Below are 14,294 nucleotides of genomic sequence, written 5' to 3' on the forward strand. Positions count from 1 at the left end.
ATACAAGTCTTGATGCATCTAGCATTTACAAAATTACCTCATCCAATGTAATAAATATTATATCGGCCAAACAGGCAGAAATTTCAGGACCCAAATCAAAGAACATTTAGACTGCTACAGGCTTGATAAATGTTACACATCAGCAGTAGTAAGTCACATGAAAGACACAAGCCACCCTTTGAAAATCGAAGACAACCTTAAAATTTTACACAAAATAGGAAAATGTAAAAGAATGGGGATCATGGAAGAAATGAAAATTTTCATACATAACACAAAGCATGAAGATAACATTCTTAATGAAATAACCGAATTCAAAAACTCAAAATTCTTCAACAGTTTTAAGCCAATTCTAACTCAATTGATTCAAGATATGTCAATGTAAATAATTGACTACAAATCTGTCAGTACCAAGAATATCGATAAAAAACCTCGATAATCTATACTGACTCACATGCTACAGTCCGCCATCTTGTGTTGTGTGTATAACGTCGAAACAATTTGTGCAGTGAATTACGTTGGCAGTCAGTGACAAAATATAATGTGCAATAGTGTAATGTCAGTCAACAGCTCCGCCATTACACCACTGATGCAAGTGAAGCAGTAAGATGATGAAACTGTAAGTGATCAACAGTCATATAAAAGCCTTTCAAACTATTTTCGTTACACGGTAGTCAGTATTTTCGTAACACATTACTCATGCAAATCTATCTGCATCCTATACAGGCTGTGCTATACATAGTCAACCAGAAAGAAGAAAACCAGCAGAAGACATCAATGATTTCGATTTCTAGCCATACACTGCCCCCCACCTTCCTCCCAAATGCCACACCAGCAGCTACAGTAAAAAACAATGGGCAAAATGCTCTAGATTAATCTAGTTCAATACAGTTTATTTTTAAGAAACATTTCTTTACGTATGTATATATGTATAAACGCCTGAAGATGAGCAGAACATGTTCGAAACGCGTTGCATTATGTTAGCTTAAGCATAAAATAAAAAGTGACTGGTAGCAGAAATTTGAAATAAATAGTTTGGACTAGTTCTGGGGGCAAGTATCTTAATAATTGGGAGATCCAACATTGGGTGGGTTGTGGAACGTCTCAGAGAAGTAGCATTTTGATCGGGAAAGAATGAGAGTACGCACTCAGTATGTTTGTGCGGCAGTCTGGTCTGTGACGTGGAGAGGCTCTGCCAGCGGCTATGGAGCGCTGGAGACAGGGACACGTCTCGGCAAGAGTGAAGCCTTCCGCTTTTTTTCTGAGGCCATCCTCGGTTGCTTTCGCCGGGTGGACGATTTTGTGAAGGCAACTACTATCGCACATGGTGTACAGACTAACACGGTAGTTTCTTAGCGTCATACTCATTGTCACTCACAGTCCTCTGGTTTGGACGAGAGTGGAAGGTCTAAACTAGAGGTTGAGACGACTCTGCGGCCACATCGGATGCGAATTTCTCCACATTCGCTATCGGGTGGAGAATTGTAGGGTTTCCATTAATAGCCCGGCGTGTACTACACGCAGGAAGCGGCTAGTAGCCGATTACGTGTGACATTACATGCCGGCTTTTTAGGTTACAGAAACCTCTCCCCCATGGTATCAAAGACGAACTGTCTAAAAAATTTGAGTAGCATTAACCGCAGCATCAGAGAATGCTCGTCCTCGTAGATCGGATATAAGGAAGATTAATATGCTGTTAGCAAGCTGCAGGAGCGTCTGAGGTAAGGTTCTCGAACCAGTATCGCTTGTTGGAGGTAGTATTGAATGACCAGACAGTATCAAGTACATGACGCTGGTTGAAACTGGAACGAGTAGCAACGAAATGTCATCATAATAGTTTAATAGTTGGCAACGGCGACACATTTATGGCAGTAAAGAACTCGACTATATCTAGCCGGGTTATCAAGGATTCCGATTGTGAATTAATCCTGGTGAAGCTAAGCATCAAAAGTCGGTCAGAACTGGCAATCGAATGCTTTTTTAGACCAGTTGTGTCGGGAGTTGTCGTGTTAACTCACTTCAGAGAGAACTTGCAGAAGATCATAAATAAATTTCGCAATCGTGCTGTTGTAATAAGTGGTCGACCGACTTGTCAGGTATAGGTTAGCACAGTTATGCTATCAAAATTGATTTGCAGCTACAGGGTGTTGTGTAACGTTATTATGAATGTCTTACTTCGAGCGGGCAAGCAGAGAACCATCTAGTGAAGGTAACATCTTTTACCTCTTAGCAGCAAACAGACTTGAGTTTACCGGATCAGTTAAAGTAAAGGCAGGTGTCACTGATGATAAGGTTGTGATAGCAACTATGACTGCAGGCTTTACGGGGAATGTTAAGAATGGTAGAAAAGTTTTTTTGCTTAGCAAGAACGACAAATTGTAGAGTATCTTAGTAGTCGGTATCAAATGTTCAATGCTGAGGAAGATGTTGTGAGCACAAATGAAAAATATTCAGAAGCGTCGTTCAGGATGCCTTAGACAAGTGTGTTTCGATCAGCGTCTTAAGGGATGACAAAGTTCCGCCAAGGCTTAATAGCAGTGTCAGAAAACTGCTACGTAAACAAAGAGAGAAGTCAAAAACTAGCTGACATACAAAACCGAGCACAGTGAAAGTGAGCGAAAGAGGGCAATGAGAGAAGCATTCAGTGACTCTGAAAGTAAAATTTTGTCAACTGTTAAGTCAAAAATTGGTTAGAAATCCTCTGTTCATGCGGCCAATGATCATACTGGCACCGCAGAGGAAGATAACAGAGAAGATGGCAGAAATACTGAATTCGCTCATCAACATGGAAGATCGTAAGACGGCCCCTTCCTTCAATCGTCATACGAATGTCGGAATAGTAGTTACAGAGATAGCCGATACTGGAATAACAAAACAACTACGATCACTTAATGTCGTAAAGGCATACCGATAAAATTGCACAAAGATTATGCCGAAGAACTTGCTTCCCTTCCAGACGCAGTTTATGGTAGATTGCTGGAGCAATGAAAGGTACCTAGTGGCTGGAAAAAACCACTGACCATTCCAGTTTTCGAGAAGTCTCATAGGACAGATGCACATTATCATAGCCCTAAGTCGCTGACGTCAAACTGTCGTAGAATTATGGCACATGTTTTTTGGAGGACAATCTTCTCTGTGGAAGTCAACACGGTTCCCGCAAACAGAGATCTTGCGAAACTCAACACACTCTGTCCCAATATGTGTTCGACAGTGCTGTAGAACTGAAGTGGATGCCGTGTCCGATTACCTTCCGGAAGGCGTGACAAACTGTGTCACAAATCCGTTTAGTGAAACACATACCACATTACAGAATATAGGACCAGATTTCTTTGCAGAGAGAAGTCAACTTGTTGCTCTTATTGTCACAAAATAAACAGATGTACTTCCTGGATTACCGCAAGGAAGTGCGATAGGATCATTACTAGATTGAGATTTTCACTCTTCAGCGGAGTGTGCGCTGATATGAAACTTCCTGGCAGATTAAAACTGGGTGCCGGACCGAGACTCGAACTCGGATTCGAGTCTCGGTCGTCCGGCACCCAGTTTTAATCTGCCAGGAAGTTTCATATCAGCGCACACTCCGCTGAAGAGTGAAAATCTCATTCTGGAAACATCCCCCAAGCTGTTGCTAAGCCATGTCTCCGCAATATCCTTTCTTTCAGGAGTGTTAGTTCTGAAAAGTTGACAGGAGTGTTTGGAAGGTAGGAGGCGAGGTACTGGCAGAAGTAAAGCTGTCAGGACGGGGCGTGAGTCGTGCTTGGGTAGCTCAGTTGGTAGAGCACTTGTCCGCGTAAGGCAAAGGATCATTACTGTTTACGGTGTATATAAATGCTCTTGTAGGATGCGGTTGTCGATAAAGTAGTGACAGTATCAATTTGCAGAATGTACTGAAGAGGAATCATGAATTCTGCAGGCTGTGAGAGTTGACTCTGGACGTAAATAAACGTAACGTACTGCAGATATTTTATGGACGTAGCGTTGTACAGCTTTCATAACGTTAAGAACTGCATTATACAATACAGAACTGTAACAGTATATTTCATTGGCGAAGATCGATTTCGGTCTAGGATCAGACCATCGGATGTAAAAACTATCTCAAATAAGCATTTGCATAACTGGAGCAACAGTAATCAGAAGTACGTATCAGTGATGGAACAATATACAATTAATGTTATTATAGCGATGCAAAATAACTGAGGTGGCTATCGGAGCCGATGATGGTTTGATCCTAGACCGAAATTGATAATCTCAAATAAAATTCGCCATTACAGCTGTGTATTGCATAATGCAGCTCTTAATCTTACACGTGCATAGGAAAAGAAATTCACTGCTCTACCACTATACGATAGATGACAAATTTCTGGAAACAGTTTGTACCGTAAAATGTTCAGGAGTAACTATCCAAAGCGACCGTAAGTGGAATGAAAACTTAAATCATAAGAAAAGCAGCTGTCTGACTGTGATTCATAGGAATGTTCTTAAGAAAATGTAATTGATCCACAATCTTGAATCCTGTTCATCAACGTGGGATCACTACCAGGTAAGTCTGCAGGAGAAGAAATAGAAAAAAATCCACCGAAGGGCGACGCGATTGGTCACACGGGATCGTTTAGTCGGAGCGAGAGTGTTACAGAGACACGCTCCCACATACATCTCACGAAATGACCGCGACGAGAAAATCTGAGAGGTTAGAGCTGACTGAGCAGCGCATGGCTCATGTTGTCCCCCCACCTCCCCCCAATCATGTATTTCACACCCTGTTTCTAACGTACTTCCTCCTCGCTATGTTAATTTAAATTACTACTGTCACTGAATTGCTGCTTTGCCTGACCGTGAGCGGCATTAGCAGCGCATATCTACAGGGCTATTACAAATGATTGAAGCGATTTCATAAATTCACTGTAGCTCCATTCATTGACATATGGTCACGACACACTACAGATACGTAGAAAAACTCATAAAGTTTTGTTCGGCTGAAGCCGCACTTCAGGCTCGAGAGCGCAGTGAGACAAAATGGCGACAGGAGCCGAGAAAGCGTATGTCGTGCTTGAAATGCACTCACCTCAGTCAGTCATAACAGTGCAACGACACTTCAGGATGAAGTTCAACAAAGATCCACTAACTGCTAACTCCATTCGGCGATGGTATGCACAGTTTAAAGCTTCTGGATGCCTCTGTAAGGGGAAACCAACGGGTCGGCCTGCAGTGAGCGAAGAAACGGTTCAACGCGTGCGGGCAAGTTTCACGCGTAGCCCTCGGAAGTCGGCGAATAACGCAAACAGGGAGCTAAACGTACCACAGCCGACGGTTTGGAAAATCTTACGGAAAAGGCTAAAGCAGAAGCCTTACCGTTTACAATTGCTACAAGCCCTGACACCCGATGACAAAGTCAAACGCTTTGAATTTTCGGCGCGGTTGCAACAGCTCGTGGAAGAGGATGCGTTCAGTGCGAAACTGGTTTTCAGTGATGAAGCAACATTTTTTCTTAATGGTAAAGTGAACAGACACAATGTGCAAATCTGGGCGGTAGAGAATCCTCACGCATTCGTGCAGCAAATTCGCAGTTCACCAAAAGTTAACGTGTTTTGTGAAATCTCACGGTTTAAAGTTTATGGCCCCTTTTTCTTCTGCGAAAAAAACGTTACAGGACACGTGTATCTGGACATGCCGGAAAATTGGCTCCTGCAACAACTGGAGACCGACAGCACCGACTTCGTCTTTCAACAGGATGGTGCTCCACCGCACTTCCATCATGATGTTCGGCATTTCTTAAACAGGAGATTGGAAAACCGATGGATCGGTCGTGATGGAGATCATGATCAGCAATTCATGTCATGGCCTCCACGCTGTCCCAAATTAACCCCATGCGATTTCTTTCTGTGGGGTTAAGTGAGAGATTCAGTGCTTAAACCTCCTCTACCAAGAAACGTGCCAGAACTGCGAGCTCGCATCAACGATGCTTTCGAACTCATTGATGGGGACATGCTGCGCCGAGTGTGGGAGGAACTTGATTATCGGCTTGATGTCTGCCGAATCACTAAAGGGGCACATATCGAACATTTGTGAATGCCTAAAAAAACTTTTTGAGTTTTTGTATGTGTGCGCAAAGCATTGTGAAAATATCTCAAATAATAAAGTTATTGTAGACTTGTGAAATCGCTTCAATCATTTGTAATAACCATGTATATATCCCCTCTCGTAGTATCTTTCTTTCCTCGACTGCTATTACTTCACGGTCGTCGTCTGTCGTAAGCGAGTTCCGGTCCCGAGTCCGGACCTGCCAGTCGGGGAGCTGCAATGCGGCACTAGTGTGGTCGGGTCGGAGCAGCAGTGAGGTCTGCGTCGACACGGCTCGCTCGACCACTGCCACCACGCTTCTCTTGAGCCGAGCCACGGTCTCGGTGGATCGTCGGTCGGTCGTCCTACCAGACGACGCTTTTTGGCTCGCCGATCGTTCATGAGTCGGCTGTGTGGGTGTGCATCGACTACCGATTTGTGCGCACTTAGTTACTGTTGGATATGGTTCAGGTCTTCGTGAGTGTAGTTGGCGTTATATTTTTAGATGTTGTCGGTGTGGTGTTACCATCAGACACCACACTTGCTAGGTAGTAGCCTTTAAATCGGCCGCCGTCAGCTAGTATACGTCGGACCCGCGTGTCGCCACTGTCAGTGATTGCAGACCGAGCGCCGCTACACGGCAGGTCCAAAGAGACGTCCTAGCACTCGCCCCAGTTGTACAGTCGACTTTGCTAGCGAAGCTACACTGACAAATACACTCTCATTTGCCGAGACGATAGTTAGCATAGCCTTCAGCTACGTCATTTGCTACGACCTAGCAAGGCGCCATTACCAGTTTATATTGAGATTATAAATCATGTATCAACAAGAGAGATGCTCACCAATTGTGGATTAAAGTTAAGTATTCTACCAGTTACCTCCTTTTTTTACTAGACTCAACTCCTATAACTGTTCCAGACCTCACGCCAGCCTGCGTGAGCTTAAAAGCGTGCATTTCGGCCTCCTCTAGCAACACGGTGTTGGCTCTTCTGCCAACACAATAGTCGGCATTCTGAGAGGTCGGTCGGTTGCTGTGGACCAGGGAAGTTATCTCTGCGTGGTGCAATGGGCTGGGCCTGCTGGCGGTCCCTGTGCAGTGTAGGAGCGTGTGTGGAGCTGTCCTATCGCTACGAGCTACGTGGTTCACCGAACCAGGACATCAGAGTTGAGTAGCCACGTCCATTCATGTTGTGTGGTTAGTTTCCGTGGTTCGTTGTTGGGGAGGTTTTCCTGTGAGCATCACCAAGTGTTTCTACTGCTGAAATATAGCCATTAGGCAGTGCAATTAACTATATTGGTTGACTACTATTCAGGTGCACCAGCGGAATTCTCTGCCTTGTGGCCGTTAGTGTTCCGGTTACCTGCTCTGACCACTGACGTAAATTCGGGCAGTGTTCCTTTTGGGTGTAGTTAACTATATTACCGTATTTCAAATTCGAGTGTACCAGCGGAAATTTTTGCCTTGTGGCCGTTAGTGTTACTCTTACCTGCACTGGCCACTAACGTAATTTCAGGCAGCATCCTTTCCTCACCTGTTGACGCTGTCCAACATGCTGTGTAGTTTTGACAGGTAATACATATTTCATTGTGGATAATCATGTTCGTAACCTTTTGTTCAAAAAATGGTTCAAATAGCTCTAAGCACTATGGGACTTAACTTCTGAGGTCATCAGTCCCCTATAACTTAAAACTACTTAAACCTAACGAACCTAAGAACATCACACACATCCATGCCCGAGGCAGGATTCGAACCTGCGACCGTAGCGGTCGTGCAGTTCCAGACTGAAGCGCCTAGAACAGCTGGGCCACAACCGCCGGCTTCTGCCTCAAAAGATTGTGGTAATATATTTTAAAATTTTCAAATTTAATTGTGGCCCTCAGCCGCTTGTATTGCACCTTGCATATGTTTGTTCTGTCTACTTTTGCCTCGAGGTTTTCCAGCCTAGCTGTGATACCATAAATATTTTAATTATTTTATATGCTATTTTAACTGCAATTTTATTTTCTTGTGTGGAGGCCCTCAGCCGTGAATAATTACCTTTTTTTAAACTCTGATGGTTTAAATGAGCACTATGCGATTTAACTTCTGAAGTCATCAGTCGCCTAGAACTTAGAACTACTTAAACCTAACTAACCTAAGGACATCACACATATCAATGCCCGAGGCAGGATTCAAACCTGCGACACCGTAGCGGTCGCTCGGCTCCACACTGTAGCGCCTAGAACCGCACTGCCACCCGGCCGGCAGAAACTCTTGGTTCTAAAGTGTCGGCTGTTATTAAATTACAATAAATTACAATTTTGAGTGAACCTGACCGACACCTTATTTGGCCCTTTCCACTATCCTAATCACCTCTAATCACCGGTTCTGCCTGTGGGTTTAGCGGGCGTCCCACTGACCTTAGAGACTTACCGACAATCATTCTTCTTAAGCGCCAATCAAGGGTGGAAGAGGGAAGGGGAGATTAGTGAGTGGTACCAGTAGTAACCATCGCCACACACCGTTAGGTAACTTCGTAGCAAGATATACAGGGTGTTACAAAAAGGTACGGCCAAACTTTCAGGAAAAATTCCTCACACACAAATAAAGAAAAGATGTTATGTGGACATGTGTCCGGAAAGCTCAATTTCCATGTTAGAGCTCATTTTAGTTTCGTCAGTATGTACTGTACTTCATCGTTTCACCGCCATGATTTCATACGGGATACTCTACCTGTGCTGCTAGAACATGTGCCTTTACAAGTACGACACAACATGTGGTTCATGCACTATGGAGCTCCTGCACATTTCAGTCCAAGTGTTCGTACGCTTCTCACCAACAGATTCGGTGACCGATGGATTGGTAGAGGCGGACCAGTTCCATGGCCTCCACGCTCTCCTGACCTCAACCCTCTTGACTTTCATTTATGGGGGCATTTGAAAGCTCTTGTCTACGCAAACCCCGGTACCAAATGTAGAGACTCTTCGTGCTCGTATTGTGGACGGCTGTGATACAGTACGCCATTCTCCAGGGCTGCATCAGCGCATCAGGGATTCCATGCGACGGAGGGTAGATACATGTATCCTCGATAACGGAGGACATTTTGAACATTTCCTGTAACAAAGTCTTTGAAGTCACGATGGTACGTTCTGTTGCTGTGTGTTTCCATTCCATGATTCATATGATTTGAAGAGAAGTAATAAAATGAGCTCTAACATGGAAAGTAAGCGTTTCCGGACACATGTCCACATAACATATTTTCTTTCTTTGTGTGTGAGGAATGTTTCCTGAATGTTTGGCCGTACCTTTATGTAACACGCTGTAGATGTAGATGTATCTGCCGGCTATCTGTTTTGTTGTACCTGATAACAGCAGTAAAGTGGTCCAAAATGATTTACGTTGTAATCGTTTGGTTCTGTCACGAATATGAGGGATCAACGGCTTGCCATCAATTTTGTGCCTATCTACTATTTATCACCCACAATTCTGAGAATGCGCCCAACATGTGTCAATTTAAATGTAGTCAGAGGCAGCGTCATTTGTAAATATCGAACTGATTTATTTGGATGTTATAGATGGAGATAACGTATGGCGACGTGGTATTACACGATTAGGGCATTCGTTGTCCAGCTGTTACCCGTCACACACAGCTAGTAGAACTGGCTTAAAATGTCCAGATCTCCCTAAAGCCATTGATGAGCCCAGTCTGGCATCCAAGTTACAACTTTTATTTACCACTGTTTAATTCTTCAAGAAAAGACTGAAAAATACGTTTCGTGACACCAGACAAGGTTGATAACTGAATAACGTGCTTAATAAAGCGTTACTTGGTGAAAATCTCACAGGGTAGTCCTGTGACAAACGTGATTCCCATTTATTAGAGCAATAACCGTGCGCTTCTCTATCGTCATTCCGAAATATTTTTCTCTACAATTCTCACATATTTCTTTTACATTTAAAATTTTTCTGTCTGCAGCTAAACAATATAACAGTTGCATTAATAAACATCTTTCTTCTTTCATCATGTAGGTGCTCTCGAATATCTTATACTAGAACGTTTCAAATTTTGGATGCAATTATCCTCTGTCACCTGGCTTTGGACAGATATGTAGATTATATATTACTGCATAATGAATTGAAGATATTGTATACTGGGTAAGCAGGGCTGTTGAGGGAAGATAATTACACCAAGACTTAAAAAGGATTGGCGGATTTTCAATGAAATACATCAACAACTTTCAGAAAATCTTAAAAATTCTCTATGAATAATGAATATTGTAAGTTACGGAAAAAACTGCATCCTCCTCGACGTAAATTTGAGACCCTTGTTTCTCATGAGTAAACATTAGCGGTTTCCAGTAGTAACTAACTATATCAGAAATTAGCACCTGTGTTAGATATCAGAATATATGATAGACAAATGAGAGCAGAACAGCCAACAACTGAAATCCTTTGTTTTTTGAGAAGCTCATAGGGACGAGCATGTCCGGTATTAAGTACTGTGCTAATTTATTTACGAGTAGGCAAACTGAATAGAAGTGTCGCAAGACGGTACTTTTTCCCGCCAATAAATTTTAAACACAGCTATGTGCATGTTCTTAGAATGCATAAAATGTTCCGTGTAGAACTTTTCATTCAGCTCTCTGTGTTGCTGTTGGTGATCTCCAGGCAACATGAGGTACTATATGGCTCAGAGAGGAAAGTTGGTAAGTGGCTTCTTATCGATTGGATGTTGAAAGTATGAGGTCATCTGGGAAGGCTAGGAAATTGACTGCTAACTCTTTGTAACTGATTGGCGAATCAGAGTCGTCTGTGTCTTCATCCACGAATAAATTTCTACAGGAGGCAGCTGAAGGGAAATTGGGATATTTCGTCTTCATATCTAGGAGTAATACTAGTTGTCATCTTAATGTTCCTTTATAGCACTCTTCTGGATTTTCTTTTGACGTCGTAATGCTTAGTGTCGCATTCAAAAGTTCAAGATCTTTTGCTTAAGGCCCAGTTCGGTTGGTCTGTGGATGAGAGAGTGTCTACCTTTCCTGTAGACGTTTTATAAGATGACAGAGATTGCTGGGTAAGTTCTCGTAAGTTTGTGTTCAGTATATGTTCTGCACATAATACTGAATTCCTAACAACGGCTTAGGACTTTCGTATGTGTGCATATACACTCATGCTCATGAATTAAGAATAATGCTGACACATGGTGAAACAACGTTCTGGTGAGCGGTATGCGGGTTTAAATCCCCTCGCGGTATGACCATGCGGTGCATTTGACCTACGGTCATCGCACGGTGGCGCTGGCGGCAGTCAACATATGCAGAGGTGTGTTGGTGCATGTCAGAGTACGGTGCAGCGAGTAAGTGTGCAGACGTTTACAGACGTGCTAATGGTGACTGTGTGTTGAAAATCGCTCAAAGAACACATATTGATGACGTTATTAGGGGTAGAATACTAGGGTGACTGGAGGCTGGTCAAACACAGCAGGTCGTAGCACGGCCCCTGCGTGTGCCACAAAGTGTGATCTCAAGATTATCGCCACGATCAACGATTCCCGCAGACAGGAAACGTGTCCAGGCGCTACAATACGGGACGTTCGTGGTGTACAACGCCACAACAAAACCGATATCTCACCATCAGAGCCCGCAGACGGCCACGGAGTACTACAGGTGACCTTGTTCGGGACCTTACCGCAGCCACTGGAACAGTTGTCTCCAGACACACAGTCTACAGACGACTGAACAGACATGGATTATTCGCCCGGAGACCTGAAAGGTGCATTCCACTGACACCTGGTCACAGGAGAGCCCGTAAAGCCCGGTGTCAGGAACACAGTACATGGTCATTGCAACAGTGGTCCCAGGTTATGTTCACGGACAGAGTCTATGTACAGTCTCAACAGTGGATCTCGCCGGGTTTTCATCTGACGTGAACCAGGAACCAGATACCAACCCATTAATGTCCTTGAAAGGGACCTATTTCTATGTCGTGGTCGATTGTGTGGGGTGGGATTATGATTGGTGCACGTACACCCCTGCATGTCTTTCACAGAGGAACTGTAACAGATCAGGTGTATCGGGACGTCATTTTGCACCAGTATCTACGCCTTTTCAGGGATGTAGTGGGTCCAACCTTCCTCCTGATGGATGATAACGCACAGCCCCACCGAGCAGCCATCGTGGAAGAGTACCTTGAAACAGAAGATATCAGGCGAATGGAGTGGCCTGCCTGTTCTCCAGACCTAAAACCCATCAAGCACGTCTGGGATGCTCTCGGCTGACGTATTGCTGCACGTCTTCAAACCCCTTCGACACTTCAGGTGCTCCGACAGGCACTGGTGCAAGAATGGGAGGCGATACCCCAGCAGCTGCTCGACCACCTGATCCACAGTATGTCAACCCGTTATGCGGCCTGTGTACGTGTGCGTGGTGATCATATCCCATATTGATGTCGGGGTACATGCGTAGGAAACAGTGCCGTTTTGTAACACATGTGTTTCGGGACGGTACTCTCAACTTATCACGAATACCGTGGACTTAGAGATCTGTGTCGTGTGTGTTCCCTATGTGCCTATGCTATTAGCGCCAGTTTTGTGTAGTGCCACGTGGTGTGACATCACATTCTGCAGTTATTCTTAATTTGTGAGCAGGAATGTAGTTCAGTTGTCCATCCAATCTGTGAATAATGCCTTAGGTCACTGAAGGGATGAAAGTTTCTCTATGGATAAAGTCACCTTTCTACCATTTTGTGTAGCAGAGGTCCATTCGTTTGTAGGTCATCCTACGAACTACGTTGTGATGTTATAAATACTCATGATTAACTTCTTATCTGCGTGTTTCCACAGCTAAGCCGTTATACCATCTTCCCGTGCTGCTTTGCTGGATTTGAATTTAGAAACAATCATCTGTAAGTCTTCAAAGGTTAATAACTGTCGTCGGTTCAAAGTACAGTTTCTTCCCAAGAATCTCTGAGCTCAGACGTTCGTTGAAATATTCAGCTCGGACCGCCGTGGAAACCTGATTACAAAGTTTCTGCTTCCCATAAGACCTAGGGAGGTGAAGTGTCTAATACGACTAGGAGATCACCTGCGATTTGATGGCTCCGTAAACGTTTCTGGTGGTGTTCCTTTCGAAGTCTCTCTCCAGATTATCGAAGATGTCTTGTTTTACTGCTCTCGGTATTTCGTATAACCCTAGCTATATAGTTTCCTGCTTGTCAGGAAGCTTTTGTAATCAACTACGCGGTTATTAGTGCTTCGTTTGAGCCACACTTGTTTATTCTCTTCAGTCTCCCTGTTGTTCACCTACATCTACATCTACTTTTATACTCCGTAAGACACCCAACGGTGTGTGTCGGAGGGCACTTTACATGCCACTGTCATTACCTCCCTTTCCCAGTCGCGTATGGTTCGCGGGAAGAACGACTGTCTGAAAGCCTCCGTGCGCGCTCTAATCTCTCTAATTTTACATTCGTGATCTGCTCGGGAGGTATAAGTAGGGGGAAGCAATATATTCGATACCTCATCCAGAAACGCACCCTCTCGAAACCTGGCGAGCAAGCTACACCGCGATGCAGAGCGCCTCTCTTGCAGAGTCTGAAACTTGAGTTTGTTAAACATCTCCGTAACGCTATCACGGTTACCAAATAACCCTGTGACGAAACGCGCCGCTCTTCTTTGGATCTTCTCTATCTCCTCCGTCAACCCGATCTGGTACGGATCCCACACTGATGAGCAATACTCAAGTATAGGTCGAACGAGTGTTTTGTAAGCCACCTCCTTTGTTGATGGACTACATTTTCTAAGGACTCTCCCAATGAATCTCAACGCTGGTACCCGCCTTACCAACAATTAATTTTATATGATCATTCCACTTCAAATCGTTTCGCACGCATACTCCCAGATATTTTACTGAAGTAACTGCTACCAGTGTTTGTTCCGCTATCATATAATCATACAATAAAGGATCCTTCTTTCTATGTATTCGCAATACATTACATTTGTCTATGTTAAGGATCAGTTGCCACTCCCTGCACCAAGTGCCTATCCGCTGCAGATCTTCCTGCATTTCGCTACAATTTTCTAATGCTGCAACTTCTCTGTATACTACAGCATCATCGGCGAAAAGCCGCATGCAACTTCCGACACTATCTACTAGGTCATTTATATATACTGTGAAAAGCAATGGTCCCATAACACTCCCCTGTGGCACGCCAGAGGTTACTTTAACGTCTGTAGGCGTCTCTCCATTGATAACAACATGCT

This window comes from Schistocerca cancellata, chromosome 7, assembly GCF_023864275.1.
Source record: "Schistocerca cancellata isolate TAMUIC-IGC-003103 chromosome 7, iqSchCanc2.1, whole genome shotgun sequence".
Lineage (NCBI taxonomy): Eukaryota > Metazoa > Arthropoda > Insecta > Orthoptera > Acrididae > Schistocerca > Schistocerca cancellata.